This window comes from Arachis ipaensis, chromosome B9 (assembly GCF_059453495.1).
Source record: "Arachis ipaensis isolate K30076 ecotype BB chromosome B9, ASM5945349v1, whole genome shotgun sequence".
Taxonomy (NCBI): Eukaryota; Viridiplantae; Streptophyta; class Magnoliopsida; order Fabales; family Fabaceae; genus Arachis; species Arachis ipaensis.
Genome location: NC_142444.1, coordinates 81,183,445 through 81,208,245, shown reverse-complemented (window position 1 = coordinate 81,208,245; position 24,801 = coordinate 81,183,445). Strand labels below are relative to the sequence as shown.

General features: G+C 39.9%; 1 long non-coding RNA gene and 1 other non-coding gene across 2 annotated transcripts in view; one reads left to right on the top strand and one right to left on the bottom strand.

The window, feature by feature from the left end:
- The window catches only part of LOC148545181 (uncharacterized), a 194,862-nt gene extending 170,492 nt beyond the window's left edge, over positions 1-24,370 (top strand). The window contains exon 3 of the long non-coding RNA XR_015899182.1: positions 24,168-24,370. This is a non-coding gene — a long non-coding RNA (uncharacterized LOC148545181). The remainder of the gene's footprint in view (positions 1-24,167) is intronic.
- On the bottom strand, positions 727-834 carry LOC148545182 (small nucleolar RNA R71). The gene has a single exon (XR_015900298.1). It is a non-coding gene; the product is annotated as a small nucleolar RNA R71 (small nucleolar RNA).
- Positions 24,371-24,801: the final 431 nt, after the last annotated feature.

Genomic DNA, 24,801 nt, shown 5'->3' with positions numbered 1-24,801 from the left:
CTCTTCTATTTATTTAATTACTTACTAACACTTCTCTTCATCTCATATCTCTGCTCTCCTCACCCTTGTGTTTGGATTCTCCTCCCTTCTCTTTTCTTACATTACATTCTTTTCTTCTTTTACTCACACAAAGGAATCTCTATACTGTGACATAAAGAATTTCATATTTTCTTTGTTATTCCCTTCTTTGTCATATGAGCAGGAGCAAGGACAAGAACATTCTTGTTGAAGCAGATCCTGAACCTGAAAGGACTCTGAAGAGGAAACTAAGAGAAGCTAAAATACAACAATCCAGAGACAACCTTACAGGAATTTTCGAACAGGAAGAGGAGATGGCAGCCGAAAATAATAATAATCCAAGGAGGATGCTTGGTGACTTTACTGCACCTAATTCCAATTTACATGGAAGAAGCATCTCCATCCCTACCATTGGAGCAAACAATTTTGAGCTTAAACCTCAATTAGTTTCTCTGATGCAATAAAACTGCAAGTTTCATGGACTTCCATCTGAAGATCCCTTTCAATTTTAACTGAATCTTGCAGATCTGTGATACTGTTAAGGCTAATGGAGTAGCTTCTGAAGTCTACAGGCTCATGCTTTTCCCGTTTGCTGTAAGAGACAGAGCTAGAATATGGTTGGACTCTCAACCTAAGGATAGCTTGAACTCTTGGGATAAGCTGGTCAAGGCTTTCTTAGCCAAGTTCTTTCCTCCTCAAAAGCTGAGTAAACTTAGAGTGGATGTTCAAACCTTCAGACAGAAAGAAGGTGAATCCCTCTATGAAGCTTGGGTGAGATACAAGGAACTGACCAAAAAGTGCCCTTCTGACATGCTTTCAGAATGGACCATCCTGGATATATTCTATGATGGTCTGTCTGAATTAGCTAAGATGTCATTGGATACTTCTGCAGGTGGATCCATTTATCTAAAGAAAACGCCTGCAGAAGCTCAAGAACTTATTGACATGGTTGCTAACAACTAGTTTATGTACACTTCTGAGAGGAATCCTGTGAGTAATGGGACGCCTCAGAAGAAGGGAGTTCTTGAAATTGATACTCTGAATGCCATATTGGCTCAGAATAAAATATTGACTCAGCAAGTCAATATGATTTCTCAGAGTCTGAATGGAATGCAAGCCGCATCCAACAGTACTCAAGAGGTATCTTCTAAAGAAGAAGCTTATGATCCTGAGAACCCTGCAATAGCAGAGGTGAATTACATGGGTGAACCATATGGAAACACCTATAACCCCTCATGGAGAAATCACCCAAATCTCTCATGGAAGGATCAGCAAAAGCCTCAACAAGGCTTTAATAATGGTGGAAGAAACAGGTTTAGCAATAGCAAGCCTTTTCCATCATCCACTCAGCAACAGACAGAGAACTCTGAACAAAATACCTCTAATTTAGCAAACTTAGTCTCTGATCTATCTAAGGCCACTCTGAGTTTCATGAATGAAACAAGGTCCTCCATTAGAAATTTGGAGGCACAAGTGGGCCAGCTGAGTAAGAAGATCACTGAAACCCCTCCTAGTGCTCTCCCAAGCAATACAAAAGAAAATCCAAAAGGAGAGTGCAAGGCCATTGATATAACCATCATGGCCGAATCTAAGGAGGAAGGGGAGGACGTGAATTCCAAGGAGGAAGACCTCCTGGGACGTCCAGTGATCAACAAGGAGTTTCCCTTTGAGGAACCAAAGGACTCTGAGGCTCATCTAGAAACCATAGAGATTCTATTAAACCTCCTTACGCCCTTCATGAGCTCTGATGAGTATTCCTCTTCTGAAGAGAATGAAGATGTTACTGAAGAGCAAGTTGCCAAGTTCCTTGGTGCAATCATGAAGCTGAATGCCAATTTATTTGGTAATGAGACTTAGGGAGATGAACCTCCCCTGTTCACCAATGAACTAAATGCATTGGATCAACTGAGATTGCCTCAGAAGAAACAGGATCCTGGAAAGTTCCTAATACCTTGTACCATAGGCACCATAACCTTTGAGAAGGCTCTATGTGACCTTGGGTCAGGAATAAACCTCATGCCACTATCTGTAATGGAGAAACTGGGAATCTTTGAGGTGCAAGCTGCCAAAATCTCATTAGAGATGGCAGACAACTCAAGAAAAGAGGCTTATAGACCAGTAGAGGACGTGTTAGTAAAGGTTGAAGGCCTTTACATCCCTACTGATTTCATAATCCTGGATACTGGGAAGGATGAGGATGAATTCATCATTCTTGGAAGACCCTTCCTAGCCACAGCAAGAGCTGTGATTGATGTAGACAGAGGTGAACTAGTCCTTCAATTGAATGAGGACTCCCTTGTGTTTAAAACTCAAGGTCATCCTTCTGTAAACATGGAAAAGAGGCACAGTAAGCTTCTCTCAAAACAGAGTCATACAGAGCCCCCACAATTAAACTCTAAGTTTGGTGTTGAGAGGCCACAACCAAACTCTAAGTTTGGTGTTGGGAAGTCTCAACAATGCTCTGAACATCTGTGAGGCTCCATGAGAGCCCATTGTCAAGCTATTGACATTAAAGAAGCGCTTGTTGGGAGGCAACCCAATTTTTATTTATCTAATTTTATTTTTATTTTATTGTTCTTTCATGTTTTATTAGGTTCATGATCATATGGAGTCACAAAATAAATAGAAAAATCAAAAACAGAATCAAAAACAGCAGAAGAAAAATCACACCCTGGAGGAAGGGCTTACTGGCGTTTAAACGCCAGTAAAGAGCATCTGGCTGGCGTTCAATGCCAGAAGAGAGCATGGATCTGGCGTTGAACGCCCAAAACAAGCAGCATCCTGGCGTTCAGACGCCAGGAATGCACACTGAGGAAAGCTGGCGCTGAACGCTAGAAACAAGCATAGAACTGGCATTCAACGCCAGAAACATGCTACATCTGGGCGCTGAACGCCCAGAACAAGCACCAATTCGGCGTTTAAACGCCAAAATTGCATGCAAAGGCATTTTACAAGCCTAATTGGTGCAGGGATGCAATTCCTTAACACCTCAGGATCTGTGGACCCCACAGGATCATCTCAGCATCTGTGGACCCCACAGGATCCCCAAAAACCCTTCACCAATCACCTCAAGCTCTCTTCTCTATCACCCATTCACCACTCACATCCATCCACTCTTCCCCATAAACCTACTTCATAAACCCCACCTACCTTCAAAATTCAAAATCACTTTCCCACCCAAACCCTCCCCATATGGCCGAACCTTAACCCCTCTCCCTCCACTATATAAACCTCTCCATTCTTCTTCATTTTCACACAACACAACCCTCTCTTCCTCTTCTTGGCCGAAACACAACCTCTCTCCCCTTCCTCCATTTCTTCTTCTTCTTCATCTCTTCTTTCTTCTCTTGCTCGAGGGCGAGCAATATTCTAAGTTTGGTGTGGTAAAAGCATAAGCTTTTTATTTTTCCATTACCATTGATGGCACCTAAGACCGGAGAATCCTCTAGAAAAGGGAAAGGGAAGACAAAAGCTTCCACCTCCGAGTCGTGGGAGATGGAAAGATTCATCTCCAAATCCCATCAAGACCACTTCTATGATGTTGTGGCCAAGAAGAAGGTGATCCCCGAGGTCCCTTTCAAACTCAAGAAAAATGAGTGTCCGGAGATCCGACATGAGATCCATAGAAGAGGTTGGGAAGTTCTAACAAACCCATCCAACAAGTCAGAATTCTAATGGTTCAAGAGTTATATGCTAATGCATGGATCACTAGGAACCATGATCAAAGTAAGAACCCGAACCCAAAGAATTATCTCACCATGGTTCGGGGGAATTACTTAGATTTTAGTCCGGAAAATGTGAGGTTGGCATTCAACTTGCCAATGATCGAAGAAAACGCATGCCCCTACAAAAGGAGAGTCAACTTTGATCAAAGGTTGGACCAAGTCCTCATGGACATATGTGTGGAAGGAGCTCAATGGAAGATTGACTCAAAAGGCAAGCCAGTTCAACTAAGAAGGCTTGACCTTAAGCCTGTATCTAGAGGATGGTTGGAGTTCATTTAACGCTCAATCATTTCCACTAGCAACCGGTCTGAAGTTACTATAGACCGGGCCATCATGATCCATAGCATCATGATTGGAGAAGAGGTGGAGGTTCATGAGATTATACCTCAAGAACTATACAAGGTGACTGACAAGTCCTCAACTATGGCAAGGTTAGCTTTTCCTCACCTCATTTTCCATCTATGCAATTCGGATGGGATTGACATAGAGGGAGATATCCTCATTGATGAGGACAAGCCCATCACTAAGAAAAGGATGGAGAAAACAAGAGAGCCTATTCATTGATCTCAAGAGATGCATGAAGAAGCTCATCACCAATAAATCCCTGAGATTCCTTAAGGGATGCACTTTCCTCCAGAGAATTTTTGGGAGCAAATCAACACCTCCCTAGGAGAATTAAGTTCCAACATGGGACAATTAAGGGTGGAACATCAAGAGCACTCCATCATCCTTCATGAAATTAGAGAAGATCAAAGAGCAATGAGGGAGGAGCAAAAAAGACAAGGAAGAGACATAGAAGAGCTCAAGGACATCATTGGTTCCTCAAGAAGGAAACGCCACCATCACTAAGGTGGACTCATTCCTTGTTCTTAAATTTTCTGTTTTTCGTTTTCCTTATGTTAAGCGCTTATCTATGTTAGTGTCTTATTACATGATCATTAGTATTTAGTAACTTTGTCTTAAAGTTATGAATGTCCTATGAATCCATCACCTCTCTTAAAGGAAAAATGTTTTTAATTCAAAAGAACAAGAAGTACATGAGTTTCGAATTTATCCTTGAACTTAGTTTAATTATATTGATGTGGTGACAATACTTTTTGTTTTCTGAATGAATGCTTGAACATTGCATATGTCTTTTGAAGTTGTTGTTTATGAATGTTAAATATGTTGGCTCTTGAAAGAATGATGACAAGGAGACATGTTATTTGATAATCTGAAAAATCATAAAAATGATTCTTGAAGCAAGAAAAAGCAGTGAATACAAATAGCTTGCAGAAAAAAAAAAGAAAAACAAATGGCAAAAAAAATAGAAAGAAAAAGAAAAAGCAAGCACAAAAAGCCAAAAGCTCTTAAAACCAAAAGGCAAGAGCAAAAAGCCAATAGCCCTTAAAACCAAAAGGCAAGGGTAATAAAAAGGATCCCAAGGCTTTGAGCATCAGTGGATAGGAGGGCCTAAAGGAATAAAATCCTGGCCTAAGCGGCTAAACCAAGCTGTCCCTAACCATGTGCTTGTGGCGTGAAGGTGTCAAGTGAAAACTTGAGACTGAGCGGTTAAAGTCAAGGTCCAAAGCAAAAGAAGAGTTTGCTTAAGAACCCTGGACACCTCTAATTGGGGACTTTAGCAAAGCTGAGTCACAATCTGAAAAGGTTCACCCAATTATGTGTCTGTGGCATTTATGTATCCGGTGGTAATACTGGAAAAACAAAGTGCTTAGGGCCACGGCCAAGACTCATAAAGTAGCTGTGTTCAAGAATCAACATACTAAACTAGGAGAATCAATAACACTATCTGAACTCTGAGTTCCTATAGATGCCAATCATTCTGAACTTCAATGGATAAAGTGAGATGCCAAAACTATTCAAGAGGGAAAAAGCTACAAGTCCCGCTCATCTGATTGGAGCTATGTTTCATTGATAGTTTGGAATTTATAGTATATTCTCTTCTTCTTATCCTATTTGATTTTTAGTTGCTTGGGGACAAGCAATAATTTAAGTTTGGTGTTGTGATGAGCGGATAATTTATACGCTTTTTGGCATTGTTTTTAGTATGTTTTTAGTAGGATCTAGTTACATTTAGGGATGTTTTTATTAGTTTTTATGTTAAATTCACATTTCTGGACTTTACTATAAGTTTGTGTGTTTTTCTGTGATTTCAGGTATTTTCTGGCTGAAATTGAGGGACTTGAGCAAAAATCAGATTCAGAGGTTGAAGAAGAACTGCTGATGCTGTTGGATTCTGACCTCCCTGCACTCAAAGTGAATTTTCTGGAGCTACAGAACTCCAAATGGCGCGCTCTCAACAGCGTTAGAAAGTAGACATCCAGGGCTTTCCAGAAATATATAATAGTTCATACTTTGCCCAAGTTTAAATGACGCAAAAGGGCGTTGAATTCCAGTTCTACGCTGCAGTCTGGAGTTAAACGCCAGAAACACGTTACAAACCAGAGTTGAACGCCAAAAACACGTTACAACTTGGCGTTCAACTCCAAAAGAAGTCTCTGCACGTGTAAACTTCAAGCTCAGCCCAAGCACACACCAAGTGGGCCACGAAAGTGGATTTATGCATCAATTACTTACTTCTGTAAACCCTAGTAACTAGTTTAGTATAAATAGGACTTTTTACTATTGTATTAGACATCTTGGGACGTCTAGTTCTTAGATCATGGGGCTGGCCATTCGGCCATGCCTGAACCTTTCACTTATGTATTTTTCAACGGTAGAGTTTCTGCACTCCATAGATTAAGGTGTGGAGCTCTGCTGTTCCTCATGATTTAATGCAAAGTACTACTGTTTTATATTTAATCCAACTTATTCCGCTTCTAAGATATCCATTCGCACCCAAGAACATGATGAATGTGATGATTATGTGACGCTCATCATCATTCTCACTCATGAACGCGTGCCTGACAAACACTTCCGTTTTACATGCAAACAAGCTAGAATGAGTATCTCTTAGATATCTAATACAGAGGACCGAGTCCGAGATATTAGAATCTTCGTGGTATAAGTTAGAACCCATGGATGGCCATTCCTGAGATCCGAAAAGTCTAAACCTTGTTTGTGGAATTCTGAGTAAGATCTGGGAAGGGATGGCTGTGACGAACTTGAAACTCGCGAGTGCTGGGCGTAGTGACAGACGCAAAAGGAGGGTGAACCCTATTCCAGTATGATCGAGAACCTCCAGATGATTAGCCGTGCCGTGACAGAGCATTTGGACCTTTTTCACAGAGAGGATGGGATGTAGCCATTGACAACGGTGATGCCCTATATAAAGCTTGCCATGGAAAGGAGTAGGAAGGATTGGATGAAGACAGCAGGAAAGCAGAGGTTCAGAGGAACGAAAGCATCTCTATACACTTATCTGAAATTCTCACCAATGAATTACATAAGTATTTCTATCTTTATTTTCTGTTTATTTATTATTGTTATTCGAAAACTCCATAACCATTTGATATCCGCCTGACTGAGATTTACAAGGTGACCATAGCTTGCTTCAAGCCGACAATCTCCGTGGGATCAACCCTTACTCACGTAAGGTTTTATTACTTGGACGACCCAGTGCACTTGCTGGTTAGTTGTATCGAAGTTGTGACAAATCATGAATTAAGATTAGAGCACCAAGTTTTTGGAGCCATTACCAGGGATCACAATTTCGTGCACCAAGATGCTATTGTCCGACCTAACTCAGGTGTTCGACACTATAAGAAAGCATGGCATGTGACTCAATCCTGCCAAATGCACCTTCGCAGTAGAAGCTGGCAAATTCTTGGGTTTTATGCTCACGCAAAGAGGAATAGAGGCAAATCCAGATAAATGCCGGGCAATACTCAACATGAGGAGCCCGACTTCTGTCAAAGAAGTAAAACAACTCAACAGAAGGCTGGCAGCCTTGTCCAGATTTCTAGCCGGATCGGCAATAAGATCTCTCCCCTTCTACGCTACTCTAAGGAAAGGAAAAAAGTTCGAATGGACAAATGAGTGCGAGCAAGCCTTCCATGATTTCAAAAGATTCCTGGGACAACCACCTATCCTAACTCGGCCATGGGAAGGAGAACCACTCACATTATACCTCGCTGTAGGAAGTCGGGCAGTAGCGTCAGCACTAGTTCGAGAAGACGACAGTGGGCAACAACCCGTATACTTCATCAGTAAAGCATTACAAGGATCCAAGCTAAACTACCAAAAAATAGAAAAATTTGCATATGCCCCATACTAACATCTCGACGACTTCGTCAATACTTCCAACCCCACATCATTAAGGTTCGGACTAACTAGCCTATAAAAGGGATTTTGCAGAAAATAGATCTAGCGGGTAGGATTTTGCAATGGGCAGTCGAGTTGTCCGAATTTGATCTACAATACGAAGCTCAGACAGCCATTAAGTCACAGTTCCTGGCCGACTTCATCGCAGAATTTACAGACACCCCGGAACCCCCCACAGAATGGAGTCTCTACGTGGATGGTTCCTCAAATAAAATTGGAAGCGGCGCAGGCGTTATAGTCGAAAGCGATCAAGGAACCTAAATCGAACTCTCCCTCAAATTCGGGTTCCCGGCCTCAAACAACCAAGCAGAATATGAGGCACTACTAGCTGGTTTGAAGCTGGCTAGAGAGGTTGGAGCTCAAAAGCTTATCATCTTCAGCGATTCACAAGTAGTCACTTCACAAATAGCAGGGAGCTACCAAGCTAGAGATCCCACCATGAAGAAATATTTGGACAAAACCAGGGAACAGCTCGGACAGATAGGAGAATATGAAGTCCATCACATACCCCGAGAACAGAATGCCCGAGCTAACTGACGTGGCGGAAATTGGCGAGTCAAGAATTGTTATAAGATATGCGTTGCATGTATAGTTCTTAACCAACCAGAATTCCGATTATCAATTTAGAAGGGTGTCACAAAAATTAAAATTAAAATACTGGGAGTATGAATCCCAGGTCGTCTCCCAACGAGTTGCAGAAAGGTGTGCTATTTTATTAATCAGATGTTTTCAAAATGGTTTGAGTTGAATAAACAAGAAATTAAATTAGAGAAATTAAATAATTTAAATAAAAGCCTTGACTGGGAGTAGATTAGTTGGAAGCCCTATTCTTGTTGAAGTACTCTCAAGATTAATTGATAATTGTAGGTTGTCTTGTTTAGTTATCCCTTACTAGGTAAGGGAAAGTCAAACAAGTTGGAATGCTACTTCTATTCACAAGTTCCAACCCACTCAATTAAAAGGGATTGGTGTCAGTGACTAGAGGGCAATCCAACAATAAACCCAATTTCAATTTTTCTTTTGAGCATTCCAACTCAAGGGTTCCTTTCAATCAACTCCCCATCAAGTTAAGGAACTACTCGCTCATTGTGAATGTAGAATTCATATAACATAGGAAAGGGAATTAAAGAAAGACATGATAAATAAAAATCAAAGAAATCAATTAGAAATAAAAGAAATTCTTGTATTAATAAATTCTAAAATAATCCAATAGTAAAATTGAGTAAATTAAAGGACATGGAAGAGTAGAGCCAAGTAAAGAAAATGAACTAGGATGACGAAGTCTTGATGAGGTAATAACTCTTCCCAATATCCCAATTCAAAGAGCAATAGAAATAAAAATCCTAAGAACAATGAATGTGTAGAGAAAAAACCTAGAGGAGGAGTGAAACTGGATCTAAAAACTAAAATTGTGTAGAATGAATGTTGTTGTTGGTTTCTGCATGTTCTCTGGCTCTAGTCTGCTTTTCTGGGCCGAAAACTGGGTCAAAACAGGGCCCAAAATCGCCCCCAGCGAATTTTGCAGATTATGCAGATCGCGCACATCATGCAATCGCGTCATTCATGCAGCCACATCATTCGGCGTTTTGCCCTGCCACGCGAGTGCGTCGTCCACGCCTCCGCGTCACTTGTGCTATTCCAATCCGCGCGGTTGCGTGTGCCATGCGGCCACGTCACTGCGATTTCCTCTCTTTCGCGCGGTCGCACGAGCCATGCGGCCGCGTCACTTCTCACTGGTCATCTCCTTAATTTCTTGTGTTCCTTCCATTTTTGCAAGCTTCCTTTCCAATCTCCAACTCATTCATGCCCTATAAAGTCTGAAACACTTAACACACAGATCACGGCATCGAATGGAATAAAGGAGAATTAAAATGCGTAATTAAAAGTCTCTAGGAAGCAAGTTTTCAATCATGTAATAATTTTAGGAAGGAAATATAAATGCATGCTAATCACATAAATAAGTGGGTAAAGATCATGATAAAACCACACAATTAAACACATTATAAACCATAAAATAGTGGTTTATCAACCTCCCGACACTTAAACATTAGCATGTCCTCATGCTTAGTTGAAGGAGATAAAATAAATGAGTAGGAACATGTAAAACTCATGCAATGCAATGCAACCTATATATATGAATGCAACTATATGATTTTTTTTCCACTTGATCAATAATAAATAAGCTCTTCAAAACAATTACAAATCAAATTCCACTAATTCAATTCTTATACAGTAAGAACAGATAAAAATGTAAGAAGGTAGCTCATGGAAGCAGGGAATATAGAATTTTAAGCATTGAACCCTCACTGATGATGTATGTACGCTCTAATCTCTCTAGTGTATAGGGCAATCACTCTATCCTTCTCTAATCATGCTCTCTAATTTTTGTTCTTCTCCTAACCAATCAACAACATTTAATATACCAATGCAAACATCATGAGGTCTTTTCAAGGTTGTAATAGGGCCAAGGTAATGGTAAGGATATATATGTGGCTAAGTAAGCTTATAAACTGAATCTTTAATTAACCCAAGTTTTAACATAACCTATATATTCTATATAACTTTACAATTTATACCTAGCTACCCAGAATTTCCCTTTCACATTCCATACTCGTGTATCAAATTTTTATTTTAATTTTATCATACATGCATTGATCTTTGAATTCTTAATTTTAGTATTGGGGTAATTTTGTCCCCTTATTTATTTATTGAATATTTTTGGTTTTTTTTTCATAAACATAAAAATAAACATAGCTTATCAATGCACATAGATTTTTTTTTTTAATTCTTATAGTTTCACATGAGTAGGTATCCAAATTTCCATTATATTATCGTGACACATTCCCTTATTATCTTTTGTTCCCATAATTTCCCATACTTAATTAGCACACACAATTCTATCTTAAGCTAACTAAAGATTCAATTTGGGATATAATTGTTTTTCCGCTTAAGGCTAGTAATGTAGAAAAATATAGAACAAATGGAATTTAAAGGCTCAAAGTGGCTAACAAAGGTAACTGAAAGGGTAGGTTTAATTTGGATAAGTGAGTTTAAACAAATAATGGCCTCAATCATATGCAAGCATACAAATATAATAAACATTGGACATATAGGATGAAACAAAAAATATAGATTACAATCATAGAGAAGTAAACACACAAGAATAAAATAATTATGGTTAAATAATGTAACCATGCATAAAGGCTCAAATCTCACAGGTTGTGTGTTCTTTAGCTTAAAAATTATGTTCCAAATACAACTTCAAGCAAATTTAACATAAAAGTTTTAATTAAAGTTAGTGAAATTTTGTTCCAAAAATAGGGTCTTAGACGAAAACTTATTGTCTTTTCAATCAAGTAGAACATGCATGCAACTAACCTATTACTATGCAATTTATCCTATTCTACAAAAGAAAAACTAACTAAATATCCTAATTTATCGGTGTTTAGGGAAGAGAAATTACCTCCGGAAATCAGGTACTGACCGATCTCCCCACACTTAAGGCTTTGCACCGTCCTCGGTGCCATCTGTCGAAAACAAAGATGGGCTGGTAGCAGTATCTCCACAGTCGGGACCATCATGGCTTCCTGTGCTGGTAAAGGAAGTGGAGTCCGAGGTGTCTGAGTCCTTGAATTTTCCTATAATTAGCTCCTTAAGGTATGTGAATCGGCGCTTGTTACGGCGCTCTCTCATCTTAGCTTTGTGTTCCTGCCGATCCAACCTTTCGAGTATCTGATGGAGAAGTTTGTCTGTTGTAGGTGCTTGTGGTGTTGAAGAAGGAATATCTTCAACTGGTTCAGTAGGATGGCTTGTGGCGGCTGGTGGAGGTCTGATGTATTTCCCGTTAGGGACATATTGATCATCCTGTGGGAGTATGGCTTTGGTGTCCCCAGATCTGTAGGAAATTCCGGCTACTGAGACAAGATCTGAGACCAAGGCGGGAAAAGGTAAGTTGCCCGCAATTTGTACGTGTCCCATGGCATTCCAGATGTGTCTTGGTAGGTTCAGAGGTTGGTCTGTAAGGATGCACCATAGTAGAAAGGCCATGTCCGCAGTGAAGGAGGACTCGTGAGTGCTCAGAAAGACATAATGGGATGTGATCTGTGCCCATACGCGAGCCTCCAAGGTAAGTGCTGAAGCCGATATTCCATTACGGCGGGTACGATGGTATCCGTAGATCCAACGGCTGCCAGGTAGTGCGATAACTCTGAGAACGGTGTCCCAGTCAAATTGGTATATCTGGCGCTTGAGTGTGGCTTCTTGAAAGGCGTCCAATCCTTCTGGAACAGGGGGAGACCTAGAGCTCTTTGAATGGGCTCTTCTGTAATGGGGACTTGCTTCTGACAGATAAAGACAGACTGCAGGGTTGGCAGGTGGAAGTTGGAGTAGAACTCGACTACCCAAGAAAGATTGACCTGCCTCGGCTGTCTCTATAGGAAACCCCATTGTCTTTGTGCAATTTGCGGCTGAACAAAGGTAGCAATATGGTTCGGGAGGAGAAGAAGGTATTCGTTGATGTAACTTCTTTCTGCCAGGATGGGGAACATCTGCTCACAGTAGCGATTGGGAAATCGTGCAGTGTCCTTTTCTGGGAAGTCTTTTTCTTTATCATCAATCTTTATAATCCTCTTAGTTCTTTTTGTTGAGGGTTTAACCGCAGTTGAAGAGGGCTCTGCCACTAATGCTCTTTTTGTTCCTCTTCTTGCTGGTGGTTTGGGGGTAGCTTTCTCTTTACCTTTCTTGGTGGCCATCTTGAAAAAGGAAAAAAAAGAAAGTAACGTAAATGCAAAGAGATAGAGCAAGGAAGAGGGTTGTATAAGTGATAAACAATGCACGGTAGAGAGGATGTTGTTAACACATGGTCATGACTACATGTGAAAAGTTCATCAATGGAAATATAGCAAGTGCATTGGAGGATAATTAAATGCAAGGGGTTTATTTGCATGCAGGCAAATGCATGAGTAGCATAGATTAAGCTTTTAATTAGTTGAATGTGTTATCACTTGTAACAAACTAGCCATCACGTTTGTATTGACAATTAAATCCAATTAATACAATAGTAAAGGAAATTTGTGAAAAGCAAGCATTGAATATGAGAGTAGAATAACGTAGAAAAGTGCATAATGCCATATGGGCGTTTCGACAAACACATAGCATGCATGGTAAATAAGGTATAGAAAGTATTAAAGTGAACATGCAAGCAACCCTTTAAAAAGGTATATAATTGCCAAACAATTTTACAACAATGCACAAGCATATAATGAGAAATAATGACTCAAATAAATTTCCAACACCAAGTAAAAAGGAAAAAGAAAGAAGAAGAAAATATGGATAATGAAAATAAAAAGAAAAGAAAAGAAGATAACATATAAAAATAAGAAGAATAATAGAAAAGTAACGGGGGAAGAAGAAAAGAAAACCTTGTTAAGGGGGGTGAGAGAGAGAGATAGAGTAGAAAATGAGAAAGAAGGAAGAAGGAAGAAGGAAGAAATAAGGAAGGAAAAGAGAAAATAGGATTTGGGGAAAAGAAAGATAAGATAATTGGCAAATCAGGGAAGCTGTGCGGCGCAAGCGACGCGGTCACGTGTGGCACGCGGTCGCACGACTTGCACTTAAACTAATGGACGCGGTCGCATCGGTCACGCGGTCGCGTGACCTGTTTTATGCTACTGGCGCGAGGGCAGCCTCGCACTTGCACAACTCTCTGTTCAAACTCTTATTGCGCCAAATGTTGGATGACGCGATCGCGTGGGGCATGCGATTGCGTGAGTGGCCATTAGAAGGATATGACGCGGACGCCTGAGCCATGTGTCCGCGTGGGAAGAATTATGCGTTCAGCGCTAATTCAGCACCACTCTAGCACAACTTTCGGTCGTGCAACCTTTTCACGTCGAATTCCAGGGCACGCGGTCGCGTGAGTGACGCGGTCGCGTGGGAGACCAATGTTCCCACTCGACACAGACGCGTCAGCGACGCGATCGCGTGGGGTAATTTGTGCCACGGGCACGCCTCCAGCCACGCTCTCGCGTGACTCTCTGTTCGTTTTATTATTTTCTCCAATCACCTGTGACGCAGACGCGTCAATGATGCGGTCGCGTCGCGAAATTTTTTTTTTTTTTAAATAAAAGTATGTAAATGCAGATGCACAAAATGTACTAATAAAGAGAAGAGTTATTGAATAGGAAAACTAAGAATAAAGAAAAGAACAATCATACCATGGTGGGTTGTCTCCTACCTAGCACTTTGCTTTAACGTCCGTAAGTTGGACGCTCCACTAGCTCAGTCTTCGGCTTTGTGGGGATCTTCCAAGAGGAAGATCTCGAGCTCCTTGTTTTTCTTCATCCTCTCTCCATGGTACAGCTTTAAACGTTGTCCATTAACTTTGATAAGGTTAGAGCTTGAAGGATGACTTAGGTGAAAAACTCCGTACGGTTCGGCCTTCTCTACTCTGTATGGACCTTCCCATCTTGATCTCAACTTGCCTGGCATGAGCCTCAGTCGAGATTTGTAAAGGAGGACTAAATCCTCAGGTTGGAACTCTTTTCTCTTGATGTGCTGATCATGTACAACCTTCATCTTCTCCTTGTATAGTCTTGAGTTCTCATAAGCTTCTAGGCGAAGGCTTTCCAATTCTTGCAGTTGCAACTTCCTTTCAGCTTCGGCTTTCTCAATTCCCATGTTGTACTCCTTTACTGCCCAAAAGGCTTTGTGCTCTACTTCAACAGGGAGATGACAAGATTTTCCATAAACTAAGCGGAAAGGACTCATCCCAATGGGTGTTTTATATGCTGTTCTGTATGCCCAGAGTGCATCTTGTAGCCTGGTGCTCCAGTCTCTTCTATGAGGTTTGACTATCTTTTGCAAGATACGCTTTATCTCTCTGTTTGACACATCGGCTTGCCCATTAGTCTGAGGATGGTAGGCTGTTGCAACCTTATGAATTATCCCATGCTTCTTCATTAATCCTGTTAGTCTCCTGTTACAAAAATGGGTGCCTTGATCGCTCACGATGCTCATGGTGATCCAAAGCGACAAATAATGTGGTTTCTCACTAAGGAAACAACAGTGTTAGCATGATCAGTACGGGTAGGAATTGCTTCCACCCATTTGGAAACGTAATCCACAGCTAACAATATATAAAAATAACCATTAGAATTTGGAAATAGACCCATGAAGTCAATGCCCCAAACATCAAAAATTTCACAGAAAAGCATAATTTGTTGAGGCATCTCATCTTTCTTGGATATATTACCAAATTTTTGGCATGGGAAACAAGATCTACAAAATTCAGCAGCGTCTCTAAAAAGAGTAGGCCACCAGAATCCACAGTCTATGATTTTTCTAGCTGTTCTTTGAAGGCCAAAATGTCCTCCACTCTCAGATGAGTGACAGGCCTCTAAGATGAACTGGTCCTCTGATTGAGGCACACACCATCTAATTACCTGGTCAGCGCCATATCTCCATAAATATGGGTCATCCCATATATAATATTTACTCGCTTTTCAGCTTGTCTCTTTGATGCTTAGAAAAGTATGGAGGAAAGGTGCGGCTAACTAGATAATTAGCTACAGGTGCATGCCAAGGGACTACCTCAGATACTGCTTGCAGGTTATCAAATGGGAAATTATCAGCTATAGGAGTGGGGTCATCTGTAATGTGCTCAAGGCGACTCAAGTGGTCTGCCACTAAATTCTGGTTACCACTCCTATCCTTAATTTCCAAATCAAATTCTTGTAATAGCAGTATCTAACGTATAAGCCTTGGTTTTGATTCCTTTTTAGCTAATAGATACTTTAGAGCTGCGTGGTCTGAGTACACTACAACCTTCGTACCAAGTAAATAGGCTCAGAATTTATCCAGAGCAAAGACAATAGCAAGAAGCTCTTTCTCAGTAGTAGTGTAATTAGACTGAGTGGCATCTAAAGTTTTAGACGCATAAGCAATAACAAAGGGGTCCTTACCTTCACCCTGAGCCAGTGCTGCTCCTACTGCATGGTTGGAGGCGTCGCACATTATTTCAAATGGCTGGATCCAGTCTGGTCCTCTGATAATTAGAGCTTGAGTCAGGGCGGTCTTCAGCTTATCAAACGCTTGTTTGCAATCCTCACTGAACTCGAACTCAATATCCTTCTGCAGTAGTCTAGATAAGGAAAGTGCTACCTTACTGAAGTCCTTAATAAATTTCCTGTAAAAACCTGCATGGCCAAGGAACGAACGGACTTCCCTCACAGAAGAGGGGTAAGGTAAACTAGAAATAACATCCACCTTTGCTGGATCTACAGAAATGCCAGTATTAGACACAACATGTCCTAGTACAATACCTTGTTTTACCATAAAGTGACATTTTCCAAAATTTAATACAAGGTTGTACTGACACATCTATCTAATACTCTAGATAATCCATCTAAGAAAAGGCTAAAGGAATCGCCATATACACTAAAATCATCCATAAAAACTTCCATACAGTCCTCAATAAGATCAGAGAAAAGACTCATCATGCACCTTTGGAAGGTAGCTGGTGCATTGCTAACGTGGCGGAAATTGGCTAATTAAGAATTGATATAAGTTGTGCGTTGCAAGTATAGTTCTTAACCAACCAGAAATCCGCTTATCAATTTAGAAAGGTTGTCACAAAAATTAAAATTTAAAATACTGGGAGTATAAATCCCAGGTCGTCTCCCAACGAGTTACAGAAAGGTGTGCTATTTTATTAATCAGATATTTTCAGAAAGAGTTTGAGTTGAATAAACAAGAAATTAAATTGGGGAAATTAAGTAATTTAAATAAAAGTCTTGACTGGGAGTAGATTAGTTGGAAGCCCTATTCTTGTTGCAGTACTCTCAAGATTAATTGATAATTGGAGGTTGTTCTGTTTAGTTATCCCTTGCTAAATAAGGGAAAGTCAAACAAGTTAGAATGATGTTTCTACTCACAAGTCCCAATCCGCTTACTTGGAAGGATTGGCGTTAGTGACTAGAGAGCCGTCCAACAATAAACCCAATTACAATTTCTCCTTTGAACATTCCAACTCAAGGGTTCCTTTTAATCAACTCCCCATCAAGTCAGGGAACTACTCGCTCATTGTGAATGTAGAACTCATAACATAGGAAAGGGAATTAAAGAAAGACATGATAAATAAAACTCAAAGAAATCAATTAAAAATAAAAGTAACTCTTGTATTAATAAATTCTAAAATAATCCAATAGTAAAATTGAGTAAATTGAAGGACATGGAAAAGTAAAGCCAAGTAAAGAAAACGAACTAAAATGACGAAGTCTTGATGAGGTAATAACTCTTCTCAATATCCCAATTCAAAGAGCAATCGAAATAAAAATCCTAAGAACTATGAATGTGTAGAGAGAAAACCTAGAGGAGGAGTAAAACTATATCTAAAAACTAAAAAACTGTGTAGAATGAATGTTGTTTTTGGTTTCTGCATGTCCTCTGGCTCTAGTTTGCTTTTCCGGGCCGAAAACTGGGTCGAAACAGGGCCCAAAATCGCCCCCAGCGAATTTTGCAGATTATGCAGATCGCGCATGACACGCAATCGCGTCATTCATGCGGACGCGTCATGCGGCGTTTGCTTTGCCACGCGGGTGCGTCGTCCACGCCTCCACGTCACCTGTGCTATTCCAATCTGCGCGGTCGCGTGAGCCATGCAACCGCGTCACTGCGATTTCCTCTCTTCCGAGCGGTTGCGTGAGCCATGCGACCGCGTCACTTCTCACTGGTCATCTCCTTAATTTCTTGTGTTCCTTCCATTTTTGCAAGCTTTCTTTCCAATATCCAACTCATTCATGCCCTATAAAGCCTAAAACACTTAACACATAGATCATGGCATCAAATGGAATAAAGGAGAATTAAAATGCGTAATTAAAAGTCTCTAGGAAGCAAGTTTTCAATCATGTAATAATTTTAGGAAGGAAATATAAATGCATGCAAATCACATGAATAAGTGGGTAAAGATCATGATAAAACCACACAATTAAACACATTATAAACCATAAAATAGTGGTTTATCAACCTCCCGACACTTAAACATTAGCATGTCCTCATGCTTAGTTGAAGGAGATAAAATAAATGAGTAGGAACATGTAAAACTCATGCAATGCAATGCAACCTATATATATGAATGCAACTATATGATTTTTTTTCCACTTGATCAATAATAAATAAGCTCTTCAAAACAATTACAAATTAAATTCAACTAATTCAATTCTCATGCAGTAAGAACAGATAAAAATGTAAGAAGGCAGCTCAGGAAAGCAGAGAATATAGAATTTTAAGCATTGAACCCTCACTGATGATGTATGTACGCTCTAATCTCTCTAGAGTATAGGGCAATCACTCTATCCTTCTCTAATCATGCTTTCTGATTTTTGTTCTTCTCCTAATCAATCAACAACATTTAATATACCAATGCAGACATCATGAGGTCTTTTCAAGGTTGTAATTGGGCCAAGGTAATGGTAAGGATACATATATGGCTAAGTAAGCTTATAAACTGAATCTTTAATTAACCCAAGCTTTAACATAACCTATGTATATATTCTATATAACTTTAGAATTCATACCTACCTACCCAGAATTTCTCTTTCACATTCCATACTCTTGTATCAACTTTTATTTTAATTTTATTATACATGCATTGACCTTTGAATTCTTAAATTAACTTTGGGGTAATTTTGTCCCCTTATTTATATATTGAATATTTTTTATTGATTTTTTTTAATATAAGCATAAAAATAAACATAGCTTATCAATGCACATAGATTTTTAATTCTTATAGTTTCACATGAGTAGGTATCCAAATTCCCATTTTATTATCATGACACATTCCCTTATTATCTTTTGTTTCCACAATTTCCCATACTTAATTAGCACACACAATTCTATCTTAAGCTAACCAAAGATTCAGTTTGGGAGATATAATTGTTTTTTCGCTTAAGGCTAGTAATGTGGTAAAATATAGAACAAGTAGGATTTAAAGGCTCAAAGTGGCTAACAAAGGTAATTGAAAGGGTAGGCTTAATTTGGATAAGTGAGTTAAACAATTAATGGACTTAATCATATGCAAACATATAAATATAATAAATATTGGACATATAGGATGAAACAATATATAGATTACAATCATAGAGAAGTAAACACACAAGAATAAAATAATTATGGTTAAATAATGTAACCATGCATAAAGGCTCAATTCTCACAGGTTGTGTGTTCTTTAGCTCAAAAATCATGTTCCAAATACAACTTCAAGCAAATTTAACATAAAAATTTAATTAAAATTACTGAAATTTTGTTCCAAAAATAGAGTCTTAGAAGAAACTTATTGTCTTTTTAATAAAGTAGAATATGCATGCAACTAATCTATTACTGTGCAATTTATCCTATTCTACAAAAGAAAAACTAACTAAATATCCTAATTTAATGGTGTTTATGGAAGATAAGTTACCTCCGGAAGTCAGGTACTGACCGACCTCCCCACACTTAAGGCTTTGCACCATCCTCGGTGCCATCTGTCAGGAACAGAGGTGGGCTGGTAGCAGTATCTCCATAGTCGGGACCGTCATGGCTCCCTGTGCTGGTAAAAGAAGTGGAGACCGGGGTGTCTGAGTCCTTGAATTTTCCCATATTCAGCTCCTTGAGGTATGTAAATCCGCGCTTGTTATGGCGCTCTCTCATCTTAGCTTTGTGTTCCTACCGATCCAACCTTTCGAGTATCTGATGGAGTAGTTGGTCTGTGGTAGGTGCTTGTGGTACGGAAAGAGGAATGTCCTGAGCCGGTTCAGTGGGTTGGCTTATAGTGGCGGCTGAGGGTCTGATATATTTCCCATTAGGGACATATTGATCATCCCGTGGAAGTATGGCTTTGGTGTCCCCAGCTCTGAAGGAGACTCTGGCTGCTGAGACGAGATCTGAGACTAAGGCGGGGAAAGGTAAGTTGCCCGCGATTTGTACGTGTCCCATGGCATTTCGGATGTGTCTTGGTAGGTTCAGAGGCTGGTCTGTAAGGATGCACCATAGTAGAACGGCCATGTCCGCAGTGAAGGAGGACTCGTGAGTGCTCGGAAAGACGTAATGGGACATGATCTGTGCCCATACGCGAGCCTCCAAGGTAAGTGCTGAAGCCGAAATTCCCCTAGGGTGGGTACGATAGTATCCGTAGATCCATCAGCTGCCAGGTAGTGCGATAACTCTGAGAACGACGTCCCAGTCAAATTGGTACATCTGGCGCTTGAGTGTGGCTTCTTGAAAGGCATCCAAACCTTCTGGAATAGGGGGAAGACCTAGAGCTTATTGAATGGCCTCTTCTGTAATGGGGACTTGCTTCTGACGGACAAAGACAGACTGCAGGGTTGGCAGGTGGAAGTTGGAGTAGAACTCGACTACCCAAGAAAGATTGACCTGCCTCGGCTGTCTCTGTAGGAAACCCCATTGTCTTTGTGCAATTTGCGGCTCAACAAAGGTAGCAATATGGTTTGGGAGGAGAAGAATGTATTCGTTGTTGTAGCTCCTTTCTGCGAGGATGGGGAACATCTGCTCACAGTAGCGATTGGGAAATCGTGTAGTGTCCTTTGCTGGGAAGGCTTTTTCTTTATCATCAACCTTTATAATCCTCTTAAGTCTCTTTGTTGAGGGTTTAACCGCAGATGAAGAGGGTTCTGTCACTAATGCTCTTTTTGTTCCTCTTCTTGCTGTGGATTTGGGAGTAGCTTTCTCTTTTCCTTTCTTGGTGGCCATTCTGAAAAAGGGAAGAGAAAGTAAATTAAATTCGAAGAGATAGAGCAAGGAAGAGAACGGAAAAGGATGGTTATGAATGCACATTAAAAGGAAAATGATGTTATCACATGGTCATGACTACATGTGAAAAGTCATCAATGGAAAATAGTTAGTGCATATAATGACAAGTGAATGCAAGGTGTTTATTGGTATGATGGCAAAGGCATGAGTAGCATAGATCAAGCATCACTCGTAACAAACCATCACGTTTGTATTGATAATTATTTATAACAAATAAAATATAAAAGGGATTTTGTGAAAAACGGGCATTTAATCGTAGAGTAGAATAACGGAGAAAAGTGCAAAATGCCATATGGGCTTTTTCACAAACACATAGCATGCATGGTGAAATAATGTAAGGAAAGTATTAAATTGAACATGCAAGCAACCCCTTAAAAAGTCATATATAGTTGCCAAACAAGTTTAGAACAATCCACAAGCATATAATGAGAAATAATGACTCAAATAAATTTCTAACACCAAGTAAAAAGGAAGAAAATATGAATAATGAAAGTAAAAAGAAAAGAAAAGAAGATAACATAGAAAAATAACAAGAAAAATTGAAAAGTAAGGAGAGAATAAGAAAAAGAAAACCTTGTTAATGGTGGAGAGAGAGAGAGAGAGAGTGAGGGTGTAAAAAGTGAGAAAGAAGGAAGAAGGAAGAATGAAGGAAGAAGAAATAAGGAGGGAAAAGAGAAAATAGGATTTGAGGAGAAAAAGATAAGATAAGTGGCAAATCAGGAAAGCTGTGCGGCGCAATCGACGTGGTCGCGTGGGGCACGTGGTCGCGCGACTTGCGCTGATACTGATTGACGCGGCCGCGTCAGTCACGCGGTCGCGTGACCCGTTTTATGCCACTGGCACGAGGGCAGCCTCGCGCTCGCACAACTCTCTGTTCAAAATCATTAATTGCCAAATATTGGGTGACGCGATCGCATGGGGCATGCGATCGCGTGAGTGGCCATTAGAAAGATATGACACGGTCGCGTAGGTCACGCGGCCGCGTGGGAAGGATTGTGTGTTCAGCACCAATCCAGCACCACTCTAGCACAACTTTCGGTCGTGCGCCCTTTTGACGTCGAATTGTAGGGCACGCGGCCGCGTGGGTCATGCGGTCGCGTGGGAGGCCAATGTTCCCATGTGACACGGGCGCGTCGGCGACGCGGTCGCGTGGGGCATATTGTGCCATTGGCACGCCTCCAGCCACGCTCTTGCGTGACTCTCTGTTGGTTTTTATTTTCTCCCATCTCCTTGCGACGCGGACACGTCAATGATGCGTTCGCGTCACGTAACATTTTTTTTTTCAATTAAAATTAAAAATAAAAGTATGGAAATGCAAATGCACGAAATGTACTAATAAAGAGAAGAGTTATTAAATAGAAAAACTAAAAATAAAGAAAAGAACGATCATACTATGGTGGGTTGTCTCCCACCTAGCACTTTGCTTTAACGTCCGTAAGTTGGACGCTGCATTAGTTCAATCTTCGGCTATGTGAGGATCTTCCAAGAGGAAGATCTCGAGCTCCTTGTTTTTTTGCATCCTCTCTCCATGGTACAGCTTTAAATGATGTCCATTAACTTTGATAAGTTCAGAGCTTGAAAGATGGCTTAGGTGATAAACTCCGTATGGTTCGGCCTTCTGTAACAACCCTAGTTTTTGAAAATCAAATAATTAGTTATTTGTGATTTATTATATTTGTTGATAACTTTATTTTAAGAAAATTATTTTACTAAAGGAAATTAAATGGAATTTCATCATAATTGGAGTTTAAATTAATAAGAATTTTTATATAATCTTTATTGGATATTTGGTATAATTGAAATTATAATTTTGATAATTGAAAAATAAGAAGAATTGTATAATTTAATTTAAATAAATTCTATTTTGAATGAATTATGTTATTAATTTGAACTCCTAGAATTTATTTTATTTGAAATGATTAGATTGATATTTATAAATACTTTAAGTTTACGTCAATTAATATTTATGTACAATTTTTATTATAATTGGTTATTTTATAAATTGAAATTAAAGTCTAGTGATAGAAAAATAATGAGAAGTTATATCATTTAATTTGAATGATTAATATTGAGTTTGAACTATATTTTATAATTATATGATTAATATGCTTATTTTATAATTTAAACTAGAAATAATTAATTCAACTTAGCAATATGTTGATAAATAATGTTTCTAAATATTTTTAATAGAGTACATTTGATTTTAAAATTATCCTATCCTCCAATTTTATCAAAATATCTATTCATATCTATCCATGTTACTTTATAAAATCCCTAATTCCTAAATTCCCAAATCAAACTCAGAAACCCTAATTTCCCAAATTGAGAAACCCTAACCCACTAACCCCACACCCCAGCGCCGTTCCCCCTTCGTTCACCTTCATCTTCATTCCTCAATATACACACACAAAACAAGAGAGAAACAGAAGATGGAGGAGCTGCTGCCGCTACCGTGCCCAGCCATCGAGCCATGCGTCGCTGCCATTTTTGCGCCGCCGTCGTCGCTCTCATCGCTGCTCCATGGAGGCCGCAGAGAGGAATGCGAACCAGGAGCTTCCGTGTCGCACCACCGATCTGCCACCACCGTGAACTGCGAACAGAGGAGAGGGAGAGAGAGGAGTTCGCGAAGGAGAAGAGGAAGCAATGCTGCCCTTCCATCGCCGCTGCTGCCAAGGTTTGTGGAAGAGAGTGTCGCTGTCGTCGTGGGTGGAGTCCACCGTCCCAGCCGCCACCAGAGAGAGCGCGCACGAAGGGAAAACCTCACCACGAAGCCATCGCCGCTGTCGTCATGCTCCACCGCTGCCACTTCTCACCAAGCCGTCACTGTCGTGTTTCTTGGTCACCGTCGAAGGAAGCCGCCGCCACCGTCGATTTGGAGTTGCTACAATTAGAGCCACTAACGGGGTGAGTTGCTACTGCCCTGTTGCCATTCTAATCATATTCAACGTCCACTATCTTGAGCTATTTCTACCTTGAGTTCGTCAAATGCAGATTCCTTGTACTACTACAACTGTCACTACTGCTGTAGGAACCAACTTTGCTGTTTGGCCGCTGCTGATGCCTTCCACCATCACTGGAGTTGCTCAAAACCACCATGGTTGCTACCCAGGAAACAAAATAAGTGCTGGAAATTGTTATTGAAGCTGCCCAAGAACACTGTGTTTCCTACCATGGGGACAGAACGGATGTCAGAACCTGACAGAGTGCTGCTGCCGTCAATCAGAGATGCTAAAATTGCCGTTGCTGCAGGTGGCTTCGAAATACTTGGTTGTGGCGTTTAGACTCTGCAATTTCGACTAACCGAGGTAGGGGATTTAACTTTTTTAATTTAGAATGCCAACAAAGTTATTGGATAAGTGCAAATGGTTAATAATAGTTAAGAATTTCTTAATTGTCAAAAATGACTTGAAATGTGTTTGAGAATGGTTAGCTATTGTGATGATTCGAATTAAATGTGGTTGTGAACGGTGATTAAACTGGTAATATTGATTTTGATTTGAGGCTGTAACTATTACCGATTTTCTAATTATTTGGAATTATTGAGAATCCTGTTATTTGATTATGTTGAGATGGTTGCCATAAGCTGGTTTGCTTGATGGTTGCAAACTGACTGAAATTCTGATCTTCGATGGATTTATATTGAATTGAATGATGTGATGGTTATTTGATATAGTGTAACGGTAGTGGATTTGTTGGAAATTCTGATCTTGTGATGAGTTGGCTGGGATTTTGATCTTGAATGAATTACTTTGAATTGTTTGATATTGAATTCGAAATTTAATATATTGGGATGGCTGTAAAATGGATTTGTGACAAGTTGGAATTGGTTGAACTGTGGCTGCGATTAGTGATTTATATAAGTTTACTTATTAAATTAAGATATGAAGAGTTAATCATTGAATGAAATATATTTGAGAAGAGTTAGTTGTGGTGATTATTATGAGTTATGATTGAAGTTGGATGAGAATGTGAATTGAGTTTGGGTTACGGC